This window comes from Scyliorhinus torazame, chromosome 4 (assembly GCF_047496885.1).
Source record: "Scyliorhinus torazame isolate Kashiwa2021f chromosome 4, sScyTor2.1, whole genome shotgun sequence".
NCBI lineage: Eukaryota > Metazoa > Chordata > Chondrichthyes > Carcharhiniformes > Scyliorhinidae > Scyliorhinus > Scyliorhinus torazame.
In genome coordinates this window covers 49,342,118-49,362,780 of record NC_092710.1, presented here as the reverse complement: position 1 = coordinate 49,362,780, position 20,663 = coordinate 49,342,118, and positions in this window count along the sequence as shown.

Genomic DNA, 20,663 nt, shown 5'->3' with positions numbered 1-20,663 from the left:
TCCCTTGCGCTCTGTGTCCCTCGCTCTCGCTGTGTCCCTCGCTCTCGCTGTGTCCCTCGCTCTCGCTGTGTCCCTCGCTCTCGCTGTGTCCCTCGCTCTCTGTGCATCCCTCGCTCTCTCTGTCCATCGCGTTCTGTGTCCCTCGCTCTCGCTGTGTCCCTCGCTCTCGCTGTGTCCCTCGCTCTCGCCGTGTCCCTCGATCTCCGTGTCCCTCGCTCTCGATGTGTCCCTCTCTCTCTCGCTGTGTCCCTCTCTCTCTCGCTGTGACCCTCTCTCTCTCGCTGTGACCCTCTCTCTCGCAGTGTCCCTCTCTCTCTCGCTGTGTCCCTCTCTCTCTCGCTGCGTCCCTCTCTCTCTCGCTGCGTCCCTCTATCTTTCGCTGCGTCCCTCTCTCGCTGTGTCCCTCTCTCTCTCGCTGTTTCCCTCGCTCTCTCGCTGTGTCCCTCTCTCTCTCTCGCGGTGACCCTCTCTCTCTCGCTGTGTCCCTCTCTCTCGCGCTGTGACCCTCTCTCTCTCGCTGTGTCCCTCTCTCTCTCTCGCTGTGTCCCTCTCTCTCGCTGTGTCACTCGCTCTCTCGCTGTGTCCCTCTCTCTCGCTGTGTCCCTCTCTCTCTCGCTGTGTCCCTCTCTCTCTCGCTGTGTCCCTCTCTCTCTCGCTGTGTCCCTCTCTCTCTCGCTGTGTCCCTCTCTCTCATGCTGTGTCCCTCTCTGTGCATCCCTCGCTCTCTGTGCGTCCCTCGCTCTCTTTGCGTCCCTCGCTCTCTGTGAGTCCCTCGCTCTCTCTGTCCCTTGCGCTCTGTGTCCCTCGCTCTCGCTGTGTCCCTCGCTCTCGCTGTGTCCCTCGCTCTCGCTGTGTCCCTCGCTCTCGCTGTGTCCCTCGCTCTCTGTGCATCCCTCGCTCTCTCTGTCCATCGCGTTCTGTGTCCCTCGCTCTCGCTGTGTCCCTCGCTCTCGCTGTGTCCCTCGCTCTCTGTGCGTCCCTCGCTCTCTCTGTCCCTCGCTCTCTCCGTCCCTCGCTCTCTCCGTCCCTCGCTCTCGCTGTGTCCCTCGCTCTCGCTGTGTCCCTCGCTCTCTCTGTCCCTCGCTCTCTCTGTCCCTCGCTCTCACTGTCCCTCGCTCTCTCTGTCCCTCGCTCTCTCTGTCCCTCGGTCTCTCTGTCCCCGCTCTCTCTGTCCCTCGCTCGCTGTGTCCCTCGCTCTCTTTGCGTCCCTCGCTCTCTGTGCGTCCCTCGCTCTCTGTGCGTCCCTCGCTCTGTGTCCCTCGCTCTCTGTGTCCCTCGCTCTCTGTGTCCCTCGCTCTCTGTGTCCCTCACTCTCTGTGTCCCTCGCTCTCTGTGTCCCTCGCTCTCTGTGTCCCTCGCTCTCTCGCTGTGTCCCTCTCTCTCGCTGTGTCCCTCTCTCTCTCGCTGTGACCCTCTCTCTCTCGCTGTGTCCCTCTCTGTCTCGCTGTGTCCCTCTCTCTCGCGCTGTGACCCTCTCTCTCTCGCTGTGTCCCTCTCTCTCTCGCTGTGTCCCTCTCTCTCTCGCTGTGTCCCTCTCTCTCTCGCTGTGTCCCTCTATCTTTCGCTGCGTCCCTCTCTCTCTCGCTGCGCCCCTCTCTCGCTGTGTTCCTCTCTCTCTCGCTGTGTCCCTCTCTCTCTCGCTGTGTCCCTCTCTCTCTCGCTGTGACCCTCTCTCTCTCGCTGTGTCCCTCTCTCTCGCTGTGTCCCTCTCTCTCTCGCTGTGTCCCTCTCTCTCTCGCTGTGTCCCTCTCTCTCGCTGTGTCCCTCTCTCTCTCGCTGTCTCCCCGTCTCTCTCGCTGTGTCCCTCTCTCTCTCGCTGTGTCCCTCTCTCTCTCGCTGTGTCCCTCTCTCTCTCGCTGTGTCCCTCTCTATCTCGCTGTGTCCCTCTCCATCTCGCTGTGTCCCTCTCTCTCTCGCTGTGTCCCTCTCTCTCGCTGTGTCCCCATCTCTCTCGCTGTGTCCTCTCTCTCGCTGTGTCCCTCTCTCTCTCGCTATGTCCCTCCCTCTCTCGCTGTGTCCCTCTCTCTCTCGCTGTGTCCCTCGCTCTCGCTGTGTCCCTCGCTCTCGCTGTGCCCCTCGCTCTCTCTGTGCCCCTCGCCCTCGCTGTGACCCTCGCCCTCGCTGTGTCCCTCGCTCTCGCTGTGTCCCTCGCTCTCGCTGTGTCCCTCGCTCTCACTGTGTCCCTCGCTCCCTTTTGTCACTCGCTCCCTTTTGTCCCTTGCTCCCTTTTGTCCCTCGCTCTGCGTGTCCCTCGCTCTGCGTGTCCCTCGCTCTGCGTGTCCCTCGCTCTGCGTGTCCCTCGCTCTGCGTGTCCCTCGCTCTCCGTGTCCCTCCCTCTCTGTGTCCCTCGCTCTCCGTGTCCCTCTCCCTCTCCGTGTCCCTCGCCCTCTGTGTCCGTCTCTCTCTAGCTCGCTTGCTGCGTCCCTCTCTCTCTCTCTGTCCCACTCTCTCTCACTGTGTCCCTCGCTCAATGTGTCCCTCGCTCTCTGTGTCCCTCGCTCTCTGTGTCCCTCGCTCTCTGTGTCCCTCTCTCTGTGTCCCTCTCTCTGTGTCCCTCTCTCTGTGTCCCTCGCTCTGTGTCCCTCGCTCACTTTGCGTCCCTCGCTCTCTGTGCGTCCCTCGCTCTCTGTGCGTCCCTCGCTCTCTGTGTCCCTCGCTCTCTGTGTCCCTCGCTCTCTGTGTCCCTCGCTCTCTCCGTCCCTCGCTCTCGCTGTGTCCCTCGCTCTCTCTGTCCCTCGTTCTCTCTGTCCCTCGCTCTCACTGTCCCTCGCTCTCTGTCCCTCGCTCTCTCTGTCCCTCGCTCACTTTGCGTCCCTCGCTCTCTGTGCGTCCCTCGCTCTCTGTGCGTCCCTCGCTCTCTGTGTCCCTCGCTCTCTGTGTCCCTCGCTCTCGCTGTGTCCCTCGCTCTCGCTGTGTCCCTCGCTCTCGCTGTGTCCCTCGCTCTCTGGCTCTCTCGCTGCGTCCCTCTCTCTCTCGCTGCGTCCCTCTCTCTCTCGCTGCGTCCCTCTATCTTTCGCTGCGTCCCTCTCTCTCTCGCTGCGCCCCTCTCTCGCTGCGCCCCTCTCTCGCTGTGTCCCTCTCTCACTGTGTCCCTCTCTCTCTCGCTGTGTCCCTCTCCATCTCGCTGTGTCCCTCTCTCTCTCGCTGTGTCCCTCTCTCTCGCTGTGTCCCCCTCTCTCTCGCTGTGTCCTCTCTCTCGCTGTGTCCCTCTCTCTCTCGCTATGTCCCTCCCTCTCTCGCTGTGTCCCTCTCTCTCTCGCTGTGCCCCTCGCTCTCGCTGTGCCCCTCGCCCTCGCTGTGTCCCTCGCCCTCGCTGTGTCCCTCGCTCTCGCTGTGTCCCTCGCTCTCGCTGTGTCCCTCGCTCTCGCTGTGTCCCTCGCTCTCACTGTGTCCCTCGCTCCCTTTTGTCACTCGCTCCCTTTTGTCCCTTGCTCCCTTTTGTCCCTCGCTCTGCGTGTCCCTCGCTCTGCGTGTCCCTCGCTCTGCGTGTCCCTCGCTCTGCGTGTCCCTCGCTCTGTGTGTCCCTCGCTCTGTGTGTCCCTCGCTCTCTGTGTCCCTCGCTCTCCGTGTCCCTCTCCCTCTCCGTGTCCCTCGTCCTCTGTGTCCGTCTCTCTCTAGCTCGCTTGCTGCGTCCCTCTCTCTCTCTCTGTCCCACTCTCTCTCACTGTGTCCCTCGCTCTCTGTGTCCCTCGCTCTCTGTGTCCCTCGCTCTCTGTGTCCCTCGCTCTCTGTGTCCCTCTCTCTGTGTCCCTCTCTCTGTGTCCCTCTCTCTGTCCCTCTCTCTGTGTCCCTCTCTCTGTATCCCTCTCTCTGTATCCCTCTCTCTGTGTCCCTCTCTCTGTGTCCCTCGCTCTGTGTCCCTCGCTCTGTGTCCCTCGCTCTGTGTCCCTCGCTCTGTGTCCCTCGCTCTCTGTGTACCTCGCTCTCTGTGTCCCTCACTCTGTGTCCCTCTCTCTGTGTCCCTCGCTCTGTGTCCCTCGCTCTGTGTGTCCCTCGCTCTGTGTGTCCCTCGCTCTGTGTGTCCCTCGCTCTGTGTGTCCCTCGCTCTGTGTGTCCCTCACTCTGTGTCCCTCGCTCTCTGTGTCCCTCGCTCTCTGTGTCCCTCGCTCTCTGTGTCCCTCGCTCTCTGTGTCCCTCGCTCTCTGCGTCCCTCGCTCTCTCTGTGTCCCTCGCTCTCTGCGTCCCTCGCTCTGCGTCCCTCGTGCTCTGCGTCCCTCGTGCTCTGCGTCCCTCGTGCTCTGCGTCCCTTGCGCTCTGCGTCCCTCGCTCTCTCTGTGCCCCCGCTCTCGCTGCGTCCCTCGCTCTCTCTGTGTCCCTCGCTCTCTCTGTGTCCCTCGCTCTCTCTGTGTCCCTCGCTCTCTCTGTGTCCCTCGCTCTCTCTGTGTCCTCGCTCTCTCTGTGTCCCTCGCTCTCTCTGTGACCCTCGCTCTCTCTGTGTCCCTCGCTCTCTCTGTGTCCCTTGCTCTCGCTGTGTCCGTCGCTCTCGCTGTGTCCCTCGCTCTCTGTGCGTCCCTCGCTCTCTCTGTCCCTCGCGCTCTGTGTCCCTCGCTCTCTCCGTCCCTCGCTCTCGCTGTGTCCCTCGCTCTCTCAGTCCCTCGATTTCTCTGTCCCTCGCTGTCACTGTCCCTCGCTCTCACTGACCCTCGCTCTCTCTGTCCCTCGCTCTCTCTGTCCCTCGCTCGCTGTGTCCCTCGCTCACTTTGCGTCCCTCGCTCTCTGTGCGTCCCTCGCTCTCTGTGCGTCCCTCGCTCTGTGTCCCTCGCTCTCTGTGTCCCTCGCTCTCTCCGTCCCTCGCTCTCGCTGTGTCCCTCGCTCTCTCTGTCCCTCGCTCTCTCTGTCCCTCGCTCTCACTGTCCCTCGCTCTCTGTCCCTCGCTCTCTCTGTCCCTCGCTCGCTGTGTCCCTCGCTCACTTTGCGTCCCTCGCTCTCTGTGCGTCCCTCGCTCTCTGTGCGTCCCTCGCTCTCTGTGTCCCTCGCTCTCTGTGTCCCTCGCTCTCGCTGTGTCCGTCGCTCTCGCTGTGTCCCTCGCTCTCTGGCTCTCTCGCTGCGTCCCTCTCTCTCTCGCTGCGTCCCTCTATCTTTCGCTGCGTCCCTCTCTCTCTCGCTGCGCCCCTCTCTCGCTGCGCCCCTCTCTCGCTGTGTCCCTCTCTCGCTGTGTCCCTCTCTCTTTCGCTGTGTCCCTCTCTCTCTCTCGCTGTGACCCTCTCTCTCTCGCTGTGTGACTCTCTCTCGCGCTGTGACCCTCTCTCTCTCGCTGTGTCCCTCTCTCTCTCGCTGTGTCCCTCTCTCTCGCTGTGTCCTTCCCTCTCTCTGTCCCTCGCTCTCTGTGTCCCTCGCTCTGTGTGTCCCTCTCTCTCGCTGTGTCCCTCTCTCTCTCGCTGTGTCCCTCTCTCTCGCTGTGTACCTCTCTCTCTCGCTGTGTCCCTCTCTCTCTCGCAGTGTCCCTCTCTCTCTCGCTGTCTCCCCGTCTCTCTCGCTGTGTCTCTCTCTCTCTCGCTGTGTCCCTCTCTCTCTCGCTGTGTCCCTCTCTCTCTCTCGCTGTGTCCCTCTCTCTCTCGCTGTGTCCCTCTCTCTCATGCTGTGTCCCTCTCTGTGCATCCCTCGCTCTCTGTGCGTCCCTCGCTCTCTGTGCGTACCTCGCTCTCTTTGCGTCCCTCGCTCTCTGTGAGTCCCTCGCTCTCTCTGTCCCTTGCGCTCTGTGTCCCTCGCTCTCGCTGTGTCCCTCGCTCTCGCTGTGTCCCTCGCTCTCGCTGTGTCCCTCGCTCTCGATGTGTCCCTCGCTCTGTGTGCGTCCCTCGCTCTCTCTGTCCATCGCGCTCTGTGTCCCTCGCTCTCGCTGTGTCCCTCGCTCTCGCTGTGTCCCTCGCTCTCGCTGTGTCTCTCGCTCTCGCTGTGTCCCTCGCTCTCTGTGCGTCCCTCGCTCTCTCTGTCCCTCGCGCTCTGTGTCCCTCGCTCTCTCCGTCCCTCGCTCTCGCTGTGTCACTCGCTCTCTCTGTCCCTCGCTCTCTCTGTCCCTCGCTCTCACTGTCCCTCGCTCTCACTGACCCTCGCTCTCACTGACCCTCGCTCTTTCTGTCCCTCGCTCTCTCTGTCCCTCGCTCGCTGTGTCCCTCGCTCTCTTTGCGTCCCTCGCTCTCTGTGCGTCCCTCGCTCTCTCTGTGTCCCTCGCTCTCTGTGCCCCTCGCTCTCTGTGTCCCTCGCTCTCTGTGTCCCTCGCTCTCTGTGTCCCTCGCTCTCGCTGTGTCCCTCGCTCTCGCTGTGTCCCTCGCTCTCGCTGTGTCCCTCGCTCTCGCTGTGTTCCTGGCTCTCGCTGTGTCCCTCGCTCTCGCTGTGTCCCTCGATCTCCGTGTCCCTCGCTCTCGATGTGTCCCTCGCTCTCGATGTGTCCCTCGCTCTCTGGCTCTCTCGCTGCGTCCCTCTATCTTTCGCTGCGTCCCTCTCTCTCTCGCTGCGCCCCTCTCTCGCTGTGTCCCTCTCTCTCTCGCTGTGTCCCTCTCTCTCTCGCTGTGTCCCTCTCTCTCTCGCTGTGACCCTCTCTCTCTCGCTGTGTCCCTCTCTCTCGCGCTGTGACCCTCTCTCTCTCGCTGTGTCCCTCTCTCTCTCGCTGTGTCCTCTCTCTCTCGCTGTGTCCCTCTCTCTCTCGCTGTGTCCCTCTCTCTCTCGCTGTCTCCCCGTCTCTCTCGCTGTGTCCCTCTCTCTCTCGCTGTGTCCCTCTCTCTCTCGCTGTGTCCCTCTCTCTCTCGCTGTGTCCCTCTCTCTCTCGCTGTGTCCCTCTCCATCTCGCTGTGTCCCTCTCTCTCTCGTTGTGTCCCTCTCCATCTCGCTGTGTCCCTCTCTCTCTCGCTGTGTCCCTCTCTCTCGCTGTGTCCCTCTCTCTCTCGCTATGTCCCTCCCTCTCTCGCTGTGTCCCTCTCTCTCTCGCTGTGTCCCTCGCTCTCGCTGTGTCCCTCGCTCTCGCTGTGCCCCTCGCTCTCGCTGTGCCCCTCGCCCTCGCTGTGTCCCTCGCTCTCGCTGTGTCCCTCGCTCTCGCTGTGTCCCTCGCTCTCGCTGTGTCCCTCGCTCTCACTGTGTCCCTCGCTCCCTTTTGTCACTCACTCCCTTTTGTCCCTTGCTCCCTTTTGTCCCTCGCTCTGCATGTCCCTCGCTCTGCGTGTCCCTCACTCTGCGTGTCCCTCGCTCTGCGTGTCCCTCGCTCTGTGTGTCCCTCGCTCTCCGTGTCCCTCCCTCTCTGTGTCCCTCGCTCTCCGTGTCCCTCTCCCTCTCCGTGTCCCTCGCCCTCTGTGTCCGTCTCTCTCTAGCTCGCTTGCTGCGTCCCTCTCTCTCTCTCTGTCCCACTCTCTCTCACTGTGTCCCTCGCTCTCTGTGTCCCTCGCTCTCTGTGTCCCTCGCTCTCTGTGTCCCTCGCTCTCTGTGTCCCTCGCTCTCTGTGTCCCTCTCTCTGTGTCCCTCTCTCTGTATCCCTCTCTCTGTGTCCCTCTCTCTGTGTCCCTCGCTCTGTGTCCCTCGCTCTGTGTCCCTCGCTCTCTGTGTACCTCGCTCTCTGTGTCCCTCACTCTGTGTCCCTCTCTCTGTGTCCCTCTCTCTGTGTCCCTCTCTCTGTGTCCCTCGCTCTGTGTCCCTCGCTCTGTGTCCCTCGCTCTGTGTGTCCCTCGCTCTGTGTGTCCCTCGCTCTGTGTGTCCCTCGCTCTGTGTGTCCCTCGCTCTGTGTGCCCCTCACTCTGTGTCCCTCGCTCTCTGTGTCCCTCGCTCTCTGCGTCCCTCGCTCTGCGTCCCTCGTGCTCTGCGTCCCTCGTGCTCTGCGTCCCTTGCGCTCTGCGTCCCTCGCTCTCTCTGTGCCCCCGCTCTCGCTGCGTCCCTCGCTCTCTCTGTGTCCCTCGCTCTCTCTGTGTCCCTCGCTCTCTCTGTGTCCCTCGCTCTCTCTGTGTCCTCGCTCTCTCTGTGTCCCTCGCTCTCTCTGTGACCCTCGCTCTCTCTGTGACCCTCGCTCTCTCTGTGTCCTCGCTCTCTCTGTGTCCCTCGTTCTCTCTGTGTCCCTCGCTCTCTCTGTGTCCCTCGCTCTCTCTGTGTCTCTCGCTCTCTCTGTGTCCCTCGCTCTCTCTCTGTCCCTCGCTCTCTCTGTGTCCCTCGCTCTCTGTGTCCCTCGCTCTCTGTGTCCCTCGCTCTCTGTGTCCCTCGCTCTCTGTGTCCCTCTCTCTGTGTCCCTCTCTCTGTATCCCTCTCTCTGTGTCCCTCTCTCTGTGTCCCTCGCTCTGTGTCCCTCGCTCTGTGTCCCTCGCTCTGTGTCCCTCGCTCTGTGTGTCCCTCGCTCTGTGTGTCCCTCGCTCTGTGTGTCCCTCGCTCTGTGTCCCTCGCTCTGTGTGTCCCTCGCTCTGTGTGTCCCTCGCTCTGTGTGTCCCTCACTCTGTGTCCCTCGCTCTCTGTGTCCCTCGCTCTCTGCGTCCCTCGCTCTGCGTCCCTCGTGCTCTGCGTCCCTCGTGCTCTGCGTCCCTCGCGCTCTGCGTCCCTCGCTCTCTCTGTGCCCCCGCTCTCGCTGCGTCCCTCGCTCTCTCTGCGTCCCTCGCTCTCTCTGTGTCCCTCGCTCTCTCTGTGACCCTCGCTCTCTCTGTGACCCTCGCTCTCTCTGTGTCCTCGCTCTCTCTGTGTCCCTCGTTCTCTCTGTGTCCCTCGCTCTCTCTGTGTCCCTCGCTCTCTCTGTGTCCCTCGCTCTCTCTGTGTCCCTCGCTCTCTCTGTGTCCCTCGCTCTCTCTCTGTCCCTCGCACTCTCTGTGTCCTTCGCTCTCTCTGTGTCCCTCGCTCTCTCTGTGTCCCTCGCACTCTGTGTCCCTCGCTCTCTCTGTGTCCCTCGCTCTCTCTGTGTCCCTCGCACTCTCTGTGTCCCTCGGTCTCTCTGTGTCCCTCGCTCTCTCTGTGTCCCTCGCTCTCTCCCTGTCCCTCGCTCTCGCCGTGTCCCTCGATCTCCGTGTCCCTCGCTCTCGATGTGTCCCTCGCTCTCTGGCTCTCTCGCTGAGTCCCTCTCTCTCTCTCGCTGCGTCCCTCGCTCTGCGTGCCTCCCTCGCTCTGTGCACCTCCCTCACTCTGTGAGTGAATGTGTAAAGCAGTGAATGAGTGTGTCATAGAGTAAGTGTAAGAGTGAGAACGAGTGTGTGTGAGTGTAAGAGTGAGAGTGAGTGAGTACGAGTGAGTGTGTGAACAGTGTGTTTGTATAAGAGTGACTGAGTGTGTAAGACTGAGCGTGTGAGTGAATGTGAATGAGTGTGAGTCTGTGGGAGTGAGTGTGGGAGTGTGTGTGTGAGTGATTGCAAGTGTGGATGAGTGTGCAACAGTGAGTGAGTTAATGTGTAAAAGTGAGTGAGTGTGTGTGTAAGAGTGTGTGCGTATGTAAGAATGTGTGAGTAATAGTGAGTGTGAGTGAGGGTGTGAGTATGTAAGAGTGAGTGTGAGTGTGTCAAATCATGTGTGTGAGTCAGTGTGTAAGAATGAGTGAGTGTTTGTGTAAGTGTGAGTGTAAGAGGAGTGTGTAAGCGTGAGTGAGTGAGTAATTGTGTGTAAATGAGTGTGAATGATTGTGTCTGTCTGAGAGAGAGTGATTGAGCGTGTAAGAGTGAGTTAGTGTGTGAATGTGTAAGAGTGAGTGAGCGTGTGAGTGTATGAGTGAGGAAGTGAGTGCCTGAGTATGTGTGAGTGAGTGTGAGTGAGAGAGTGTGTAAGAGTGAGTGAGTGTGAGTGAGAGAGTGTGTAAGAGTGAGTGAGTAATTGTGTGTAAGTTAGTGTGAATGAGTGAGTGTGTGTGAATGTGTAAGAGTGAGTGTGTGTGAATGTGTAAGAGTGAGTGTGTGTGAATGTGTAAGAGTGAGTGAGCGTGTGAGTGTATGAGTGAGGATGTGAGTGTCTGAGTATGTGTGAGTGAGTGTGAGTGAGAGAGTGTGTAAGAGTGAGTGAGTGTGAGTGAGAGAGTGTGTAAGAGTGAGTGAGTAATTGTGTGTAAGTTAGTGTGAATGAGTGAGTGTGTCTGTGTGTGAGTGAGAGTGAGTGAATTCAAACTGAATTCAAATGACCTCCTGCGAATTTAATTTCACCCTCCATATTTATGTCTCGGCCTAAAACACAGGCTTCATTCCAGAATTAAACCCGCTTCAAGTTAAGGGACTTTAATTCTGGGCAATCGAGATTACTTTACAGTCAATGGATTCATTTTAAAAGTGACCACACTATCGTTAATTTTGTGAATTCTGCAGGCAACCTGGGCACAGGGAGAGCCCAACAAATGATGACCACTTTCAAAATTGAGTTCAGAGTTTCTGATCTGAGATTTCTCTCTCTCTCTACCAGATTGCAGAGTGAGTATGTGTTAGCGTGTGGGAGTGAGTGTGTCAGAGTGACAGTGTGTAAGAGTCTGTGTGAGAGTGAGTGTGAGAGTCAGTGAGTGTGTGAGAGTCAGTGAGTGTGTGAGAGTCAGTGAGTGTGAGAGTCAGTGTGTGAGAGTCAGTGAGTGTGTGAGAGTCAGTGAGTGTGTCAGAGTCAGTGAGTGTGTAAGAATGAGTTAAATCTAACCCCTCGATTAGATTGCACATTGTATCGCACTGCAGTGTATCTGTAAACGGCGAGTGTGTGTAAGGGTGAGTGTGTCTAAGAGTGAGCGAGTCAGTGTGTGAGTATGTCAATGTGAGTGACTGTGTAAGTGAGTTTGAGTGTGTGAGCGAGTTAGTGTGTAAGAATGAGTGAGTAGGTGAGTGAGTGTGCAAGTGTGTGTGCAAGAGTGGGTGTGAGTGATTTTGGAAGAGTGAGTGAGTGTGTGAGGGAGTGTGAGTGCGAGTGTAGGAGTGTGTGTGAGAGTGTAGGAGTGTGTGTGAGTGAATGTATAAGAATAAGTGTGCACGTGAGTGAGTGTGTAAGAGGGCGAGTGTGTGTGTGATTGAATGTGTAAGAGTGAGTGCAGGAGTGTGAGTGAGTGTGCGAGTGAGTGTTTAATAATGAGTGAGTGTGTAGGAATAAGTGAGTTTCAGTGTGTAAATGAGTGTGTATGAGTGAGTAACTGTATAATAGTGAGCGAGTGTGAGTCAGGGTCAGTTAGTTAGTAAGTGAGTGAGAGTGTGTTAGTGAGTGATTGTGTAAGAGTGTGAATGAGTGATTAAGTCTGTGAGAGTGTAGGAGTGATTGTGGAAGAGTAAGTGATTTAGTGTGTGGTTGAGTATGTGAGTGGGTAAGAGAGTGAGTTTGTAAGAGGGAGACGGTGTGCATGAATGAGTGTGTGCCATTGAGTGTGTGATTGAGTGAGCATGAGGTAGTGAGTGTTCGAGTTAGTGCATGAGTGTGAGTGAATGAGTTAGTGAGTGTGTGTAAGGATGTGTGTGTGTGACAGAGTCAGTGTGTAATTGAGTGAGTGTAAGAGCGAGATTTAGTGAGTACGAGTGTGCGAGTGAGTATGTGTGTCCAAAAGTGAGAGTAGGTGAGTGTAAGAGTGAGAGTGAATGTGTGAAAATGTGTGCGTAAGAGTGAGTATAAGAGTGACTGAGAGTGGAAGTGTGTAAGAGTGAGTGTGAATGATAGTGAGTATGTGTTAGTGTGAGTGTGTGTGGAAGAGTGAGTTTGAATCAGTGAGTGAGCCTGAGTGAGTGTGTAAGAGTGAGCGAGTTAGTGTGTGAGTGGGCATGTAAGTATGAGTAACTGAATGTGTAAGTGAGTGAGTGAATATCTGAGAGTGAGTGTGTGTTAGCGTATGGGAGTGAGTGTATCAGAGTGAGTGAATGAGTGTGTGAGTGACAGTGCATGTGAGTGAGTGTGAAGGTGAGTAAGAGTATGTAAGAGTGAGTGTGTGTGAGCAAATGTGTAAGAGTGAGTGTTTAAGTGTGAGTGAGTGTGGAAGAGTGTGAGTGAGTGGGAGACTGAGGGAGTGTAGGAATGAGTGAGTGCCTGTGTACGAGTGAGTTTCTGTGTACAGCTGAGTGTGTAAGAGTGAATGAGGGTGTGTAAGTGTGAGTGAGTGTGTATGAGTGAGTGATTGTGTAAGAGTGAGTGAGTGCGTAAGAGTATATTTGTAAGAGTGTGAGTGAGTGTGTATGAGTGAGTTAAATCTAACCCCTCGATTAGATTCCAGTCTGTAACTCACTCCCGGGTATCTGTTATTCTATATATAAACCATCCTGAACCCCTCGATTAGATTCCAGTCTGTAACTCACTCCCGGGTATCTGTTATTCTATATATAAACTACCCTGAACCCCTCGATTAGATTCCAGTCTGTAACTCACTCTTGGTATCTGTTATTCCATATATAAACTATCCTGAACCCCTCGATTAGATTCCAGTCTGTAACTCACTCCCGGGTATCTGTTATTCTATATATAAACCATCCTGAACCCCTCGATTAGATTCCAGTCTGTAACTCACTCCCGGGTATCTGTTATTCTATATATAAACCATCCTGAACCCCTCGATTAGATTCCAGTCTGTAACTCACTCCCGGGTATCTGTTATTCTATATATAAACCATCCTGAACCCCTCCATTAGATTTCAGTCTGTAACTCACTCCCGGGTATCTGTTATTCTATATATAAACCATCCTGAGCCCCTCGATTAGATTCCAGTCTGTAACTCAATCCTGGGTATCTGTTATTCTATATATAAACCATCCTGAACCCCTCGATTAGATTCCAGTCTGTAACTCACTCCTGGGTATCTGTTATTCTATATATAAACCATCCTGAACCCCTCGATTAGATTCCAGTCTGTAACTCACTCCCGGGTATCTGTTATTCTATATATAAACCATCCTGAACCCCTCGATTAGATTCCAGTCTGTAACTCACTCCCGGGTATCTGTTATTCTATATATAAACCATCCTGAACCCCTCGATTAGATTCCAGTCTGTAACTCACTCCCGGGTATCTGTTATTCTATATATAAACCATCCTGTACCCCTCAATTAGATTCCAGTCTGTAACTCACTCCCGGGTATCTGTTATTTTACATATAAACCATTGTGAACCCCTCGATTAGATTCCAGTCTGTAACTCACTCCCGGGTATCTGTTATTCTATATATAAACCATCCTGAACCCCTCGATTAGATTCCAGTCTGTAACTCACTCCCGGGTATCTGTTATTCTATATATAAACTACCCTGAACCCCTCGATTAGATTCCAGTTTGTAACTCACTCCCGGGTATCTGTTATTCTATATATAAACTATCCTGAATCCCTCGATTAGATTCCAGTCTGTAACACACTCATTGGTATCTGTTACTCTGTATATAATCTATCCCGAAGCCCTCCATTAGATTGCAGTCTGTAACTCACTCCCGGGTATCTGTTATTCTATATATAAACCATCCTGAACCCCTCGATTAGATTCCAGTCTGTAACTCACTCCCGGGTATCTGTTATTCTATATATAAACTATCCTGAACCCCTCGATTAGATTCCAGTCTGTAACTCACTCCCGGGTATCTGTTATTCTATATATAAACTATCCTGAATCCCTCGATTAGATTCCAGTCTGTAACTCACTCTTGGGTATCTGTTACTCTGTATATAATCTATCCCGAAGCCCTCCATTAGATTGCAGTCTGTAATTCATTCCCAGATATAATTTAATCTGTGTATTCACCAACGATATGCCGGACTGAGATGAGGAGGAATTTTGTCACTCAGATGGTGGTGAATCCTGGGAATTCTCTATCCCAGAGGGATGTGGAGACTCCGTCATTGAGCCGGCTCTAGACTGCAATTGATGGGTCAGTAAGAGGCACGGGGATAGGGCAGGAACACGGGGTTGAAATGGAAGAAGCTCCATGATCATATTGACTGGTGGAGCGAGCTGGAAGGGCTGAATGGTTCAGGCCTGCTCCTCTTCCTTGTGGTCTGTTATTGCTAATTATTTCTATGTTTATCTATTTAAGATTATCCGGAAAAGTGGGATGCGAATGAATTCTGCATCGTTTTTGATTTGGATATTGGAATAATCATCATTTGGGGTAAGTTCTGTTATGATGATAATTCCCTATCTTCTTTAAAAATAAAACCCTTCCTTTGGAAACATTGCCTCATTCCCTCTACTTGCTGTAAATATCTTGGCAGCTTCTGTTGTGGAAATTGTAGAGGAACATTTATTCCATTTGTAACCCCACGCTGTACCTGTCCTGGGAGTGTTTGATGGGGACAGTGTAGAGGGAGCTTTACTCTGTATCTAACCCCGTGCTGTACCTGTCCTGGGAGTGTTTGATGGGGACAGTGCAGAGGGAGCTTTACCCTTTATCTAACCCCGTGCTGTACCTGTCCTGGGAGTGTTTGATGGGGACAGTGTCGATGCAGCTTTACTCTGTATCTAACCCGTGCTGTACCTGTCCTGGGAGTGTTTGATGGGGACAATGCAGAGGGAGCTTTACTCTGTATCTAACCCCGTGCTGTACCTGTCCTGGGAGTGTTTGATGGGGACAGTGTAGAGGGAGCTTTACTCTGTATCTCGCCCCGTGCTGTACCTGTCCTGGGAGTGTTTGATGGGGACAGTGTAGAGGGAGCTTTACTCTGTATCTAACTCCTTATTCATGGGTCACTAAACGCTAGCGTGTGGGTCCATTAAGCAATCAGGAAGGCCAATGGTACGTTAACTTTCATCGCTCGGGGTTATTAGTACAGGGTTTAAGATGACTTGCTGCAATTGTACAGAGCCTTGGTCACAACACACCTGGACCATTGTGTAGAGTTTTGTTCTCCATATCTAAGGAAGGATATACTTGCTGTAGAAGGAGTGTAATGGAGATTCACCAGACGAATCCCTGGGATGGTGAAGTTGTCTGATGAGGAGAGATTGAGGAAAATGTACCCGTGTTCCCGAGAGTGCCGAAAAATGAGAGGTGATCTTGAAACATACACAATTCACATGGGGCATCACAAGATAGATGTCGGTTGGATGATCTCCGACTGGTGAGATTAGAACCAGGGGGAGGGGGCACAGTCTCAAACCATAAGACCATAAACATAGAAGCAGAATTAGGCCACTCGGCCCATCGAGTCTGCTCCGCCATTCAATCATGGCTGATATGCCAGAATTAGGGCAGCACGGTAGCCTTGTGGATAGCACAAATGCTTCACAGCTCCAGGGTCCCAGGTTCGATTCCGGCTTGGGTCACTGTCTGTGCGGAGTCTGCACATCCTCCCGTGTGTGCGTGGGTTTCCTCCGGGTGCTCCGGTTTCCTCCCACAGTCCAAAGATGTGCAGGTTAGGTGGATTGACCATGATAAATTGCCCTTAGTGTTCAAAATTGCCCTTAGTGTTGGGTGGGGTTACTGGGTTATGGGGATAGGGTGGAGGTGTTGACCTTGGGTGTGGTGCTCTTTCCAGGAGCTGGTGCAGACTCGATGGGCCGGGTGGCCTCCTTCTGCACTGTAAATTCTATGAAATATTTTTCTAATTCCCATTCTCCTGTCTTCTCTCCATAACCCCATATCCCCTTATTGATCAAGAACCTATCTATCTCTGTCTTTGAGATACTCAGTGATTTGGCCTCCACACCCTTCTGCGGCAAAGAGTTCCACAGATTCACCATCCTCTGGCTGAAGAAATTCCTCCTCATCTCTGTTTTAAAGGATCGTCCCTTTACTCTGAGATGGTGTCCTCTGCTTCTAGTTTTTCCTACTAGTGGAAACATCCTCTCCATGTCCACTCTATCCAGGCCTTGCAGTATCCTGTAAGTTTCAATAAGATCCCCCCCTCATCCTTCTAAACTCCAACGAGTACAGACCCAGTGTCCTCAACCATTCCTCATACGACAAGTTCTTCATTCCAGGGATCATTCTTGTGAACCTCCTCTGGACCCTTTCCAAGGCCAGCACATCCTTCCTTAGATACCGGGCCCAAAACTGCTCACAATACTCCAAATGGGGTCTGACCAGAGCCTTATACAGCCTCAGAAGTACATCCCCGGTCTTGTATTGTCGCCCTCTTGACGCGAATGCTCAGAATCAGGAGTGGACCATTGCAGACTGAGATGAGGGGGAATTTCTTAATTCAGAGGGTGGAGAATCTTTGGAATTCTCTGATCCAGAGGGTTGTGGAAGCTCAATCGTTGAGCATGTTCCAGACACAACTCGACTGTGTATAATAAAATAGGAATGTGTGTGTGAGTGTGCGTGCGTCTGTGCGTGCCAGGATCTGTTTGAATGGTGGAGCAGACTCGATGGGCCAAATCGCCTACACCTGCTCATATTTTCCTTTGAGACTTAAATGCGTACACAGACACAAGTTCACAGATACACACACACATGCGCGTGCACACACTGACTGATACATACACGGCAACAGATACATACACACACACACACACATGCGTGCATAGACACATATATATTAGCCATTTAAGACAATTTGATAGAATGCTACACATCCTAGTTTGCCGATGACACCAAACATTAGACAGCGTTGTAAACAGCACAGCTGAAAACATCAAATTGCAGGGAAATATTATCGTTTTGGCAGTTGACTGAACTGTGGACGTGTTTCTGTGTCGGGAAATGTAAGATGATGTATTTTAGACTTAAAAAGAATAGAACCGTGATCTTTATAAATGATGAGAAGACAGAAACAGTGGAAGTTTAAACTGGACAGATATTTCACAGCTGGATTCACACAATACAGACAGCAATGTGTCGTAGATTTTGGAAGTGCCACAAATGTTGTCCAGTGCAGTGCAAGGCGTACCTCAATGTTTCAGTCTTACTGAGAAACTGTCAGCCCACAGGGACAACATTTCTGTATAATAGGATTGAAGCACAAGTTCAAATAGTTTTGTTTCAAAGTTTAAAATAACCTGTCATTTTTCTGTGCAGCTTTTGGAATCTGTCAGTGGAATTTAGGTTATACAGGCAAGTGTTAACAAGAGTATTGGGAACTGATTAGAAGTTTTGATGGAGATAATCCTGCATTATGGAAATGTGTGAGGTCTATTTAGGGTTGGGGAATGGATTGATGATCAAAGCATGTCGTTTTTTGTTATCTTCATCAGACTGACAGCCTTGAAGATTCACAACTTCCATGTGCTGAGAAAAAGGATTGATTAACCAAGGCCTATTATTCAAATACTTCAGACAAGTAACAAAACAACAGTAACAGAGAATATACAAACAGAGACAAGCAGACACCTGTAATCGGAGCTTAAACTTCATGTTTAAATGTGAAGGGCTGAAATAAACATGAGTCCACCCTGGGATTCGGTGCAATTTGAGTTCTGTTTTTCCAAAAAATAAAAATAACTATCTGCAATGAAAAATTCCTTGGACAGGACAGAGGGATTTTGACTCTGTATTTAAGCCCAGACAGTATTTGGGTTGTGAGTGTTTGATGGACAGTATAGAAGAAGCTTCACTCTGAAACACTGGAATTTAGTTTAAGGGGTGATTTAATCACATGCTTCAGAACAATAATTGATATTGTACGTCTCGTGTGTGTCTCAGTGTCAGCTGTGAAACATGCACAGCACAATCTCATCCTGTTTCTGTGTGTCTCTCTCTCTCTGAAATTAGCTGGTCCATTTCCTAAATAACCACTGACTAGATTTCAAAAGGGTTCCATTGCCTGTGTAGCAGTTTGTGATACCCAAAGGTTATGAAAAGTGCTTTAGAAAAGTCTGTCCGCAAGCTGTTGTGAGGATGTTCAGAGTCAGCGTGTGACTTGGGTCACACACAGGCCAGATACACCTCTCCAAGTTAAAGGTGGAGAATGGATCTCGCTCCATTTCATAGATCATCATCGAATTTGAAAAATGAAAATGAAAAAATGAAATGAAAATCACTTATTGTCACAAGTAGGCTTCAAATGAAGTTACTGTGAAAAGCCCCTAGTCGCCACATTCCGGCGCCTGTTCGGGGAGGCTGTCACCGTGCAGAAGGAGGCCATTCGGCCCATTAAGTTGCACCGGCTCTTGGAAAGAGCACCCTACCCAAGGTCAACACCTCCACCCTATCCCCATAACCCAGTAACCCCACCCAACACCAAGGGCAATTTTGAACACTAAGGGCAATTTATCATGGCCAATCCACCTAACCCGCACATCTTTGGACTGTGGGACGAAACCGGAGCACCCAGAGGAAACCCATGCAGACACGGGGAGGATGTGCAGACTCCGCACAGACAGTGACCCAAGCCGGAATCGAACCTGGGACCCTGGAGCTGTGAAGCAATTGTGCTATCCACAATGCTACCGTGCTGCCCTGAAATATGTATTTGAAAGATGCATTGACCCAGCCTGTCTGAGTTTGTGTCTGTGTGTGAGTTTGTGTTTGTCTGTATACGTGTTTGTGTGTCTGGGGGGGGGAGGGGGGGGGGGGAGTTGTTTGTGTGACTCTTTGTGCGGCACGATAGCACAGTGGATAGCACTGTGGCTTCGCAGCTCCAGGGTCCCGGGTTCGATTCCTGGCACGTTCTCCCTGTGTCTGCGTGGGTTTCCTCCGGGAGCTCCGGTTTGCTCCCACAAGTCTGAAACACGTGCTGTTGGGTAATTTGGGCATTCTGAATTCTCCCTCCGTGTACCCGAACAGGCGGCGGAATGTGGCGACTAGGGGCTTTTCACAGTAACCTCATTGCAGTGTTAATGTAAGCCTACTTGTGACAATAAAGCTTATTATACATGGTAGTCCCACAGGCTCTTACCCTGGCTACATGGTAGTCAGCACTCCAAAAGGGTTAATTGTAGTGTCCACAGCAGTATGGTGTAATGTAGTATTAACTGGGACAAGAGCTTATAGTATAAACAGTGACTGGGTTAACTGCAGTGATCACTGGGAAAGGAGCTAATGTGTTTAAATAGAGATGAGAACGGTTATATATTACAAGATAATATTCACAATGACATTCTCTAATGCAATAATATTTCAGACATAGTGTAGAGCAGCATTTACAGCAACTGATGCTGCCAGGAAATAAATTGATCCAGGGCTTTCTATCGGATTATTAAAATAGGTTATTGATTAAGGTGGTCTAGTCGCTAAGGCAGGCTCGATCAGCTGAATGGCCCATTACTGTTCCTATGTACCTCTCCTGGGAGTGGTTGATGGGGCAGTGTAGAGGGAGCTTTACTCTGTATCTAACCCCGTGCTGTACCTGTCCTGGGAGTGTTTGATGGGGAGAGTATACAGGGAGCTTTACTCTGTATCTAACCCTGTGCTGTACCTGTCCTGGGAGTGTTTGCCAGGGACAGTGTAGAGGAATCTGTGTCTAACCCCATGATGTACCTTTGCTGGTCGTGTTTGACGGAATTTCAAAATCTCAAATAAATGTCTTCTATTAGTTTCTCCATCTCTCTGTTTCTGCTTCTCTCTCTGTCTGCCTGGGAATATTGTCAAAACAAAATCCACGATCAGCAGTCAGCCATTTTAAGTTACTTAATGGTGGCCATTTTAGGTGAGCACAGCACAGTCATTTCTGACATTTGTACACATTGGTATAACAAAATACTGATGGAAAGTGTCTGATTTAAACAGTGATTTGTTGGGGAATGTGGATATAGAAAGGGAGCTGGTTGTCCTTGTACACCAGTCACTGAAAGTGGAGAGGGGGGTGCAGCAAGCAGTTAAGAAGGCCAATGATATGTTGGCCTTCATTGAAAGAGGGATTTGAGTTCATAAGTGGAGATGTCTTACTGCAGTTACACAAGGCCTTGGTGAGAGCATACCTGGAGTATTGCGTACAGTTTCGGTCGCCCTAACTAAGAAAGGATATAGTTGCCAGAGAGGGAGTGCAGCGGAGGGTCAATCGGCTGATAGGGAGGTTGCCGGACTGTCCTACAAGGAGAGATTGGTTTGACTGTGGCACAGTGGTTAGCACTGCTGCCTCACAGTGACCCGGGTTAAATTCCGGCCTTGTGTGACTGATTATGTGGAGTTGGCAGTTTCTCCCCGTGTGTGCGTGGGTTTCCTCCGGGTGCTCCGGTTTCCTTCCACAGTGCAAAGATGTGCAGGCCAGGTGGAATGGTCCTGCTAAATTACCCCTTAGTGTCCAAGAAAGATTGTTTAGATTAGGTTAAGGAGTTATTGGGATAGGGCGGGTGACTGAGTTTACATAGAATGCTGTGTCAGAGGGTTGGTGTAGATTCGATGGGCAGAATGGCCTCCCTCTGCATTGTAGGGATTCTATGATTGTGCCTGAATTCACGAGAGCCGAGAAGGATGAGAGGAGATGTTGGCCGTGCTAAATTGCCCCTTAGTGACCCAAAGGTTAGGTGGTGTTACTGGGGTTATTTGGAGAGGCTGGAGGCGTGGGCATAGGTAGGGTGCTCTCTCCGAGGGCCAGTGCAGACTCGATGGGCCAAATGGCCTACTCCTGCAATGTATATTCTATGATTCTGTGAGCTCTGATTGAAATGTATTACATTCCGACAGCGCTGTTCAGACTATACAGAGGGATGGTGATTTCCACGTTGTACTGCCTCTGCCATGTCTTGGGAGTGATCATGGAGACAGTGTAGAGGAAACTTTACCCAGTATCTAACCCCATGCTGTACCTGTCCTGGGAGTGTTTGATGGGGACAGTGTAGAGGGAGCTTTGCTCTGTATACATCATCGTACTGTAGCTGCCCTGGGAATGGGGACAGTGTAGAGGGATGTGTAATCTGTATCTAACTCCATGATGTACTTTTGCTAACAGTGTTTGATGGAGATTCTGAATATTGAATTA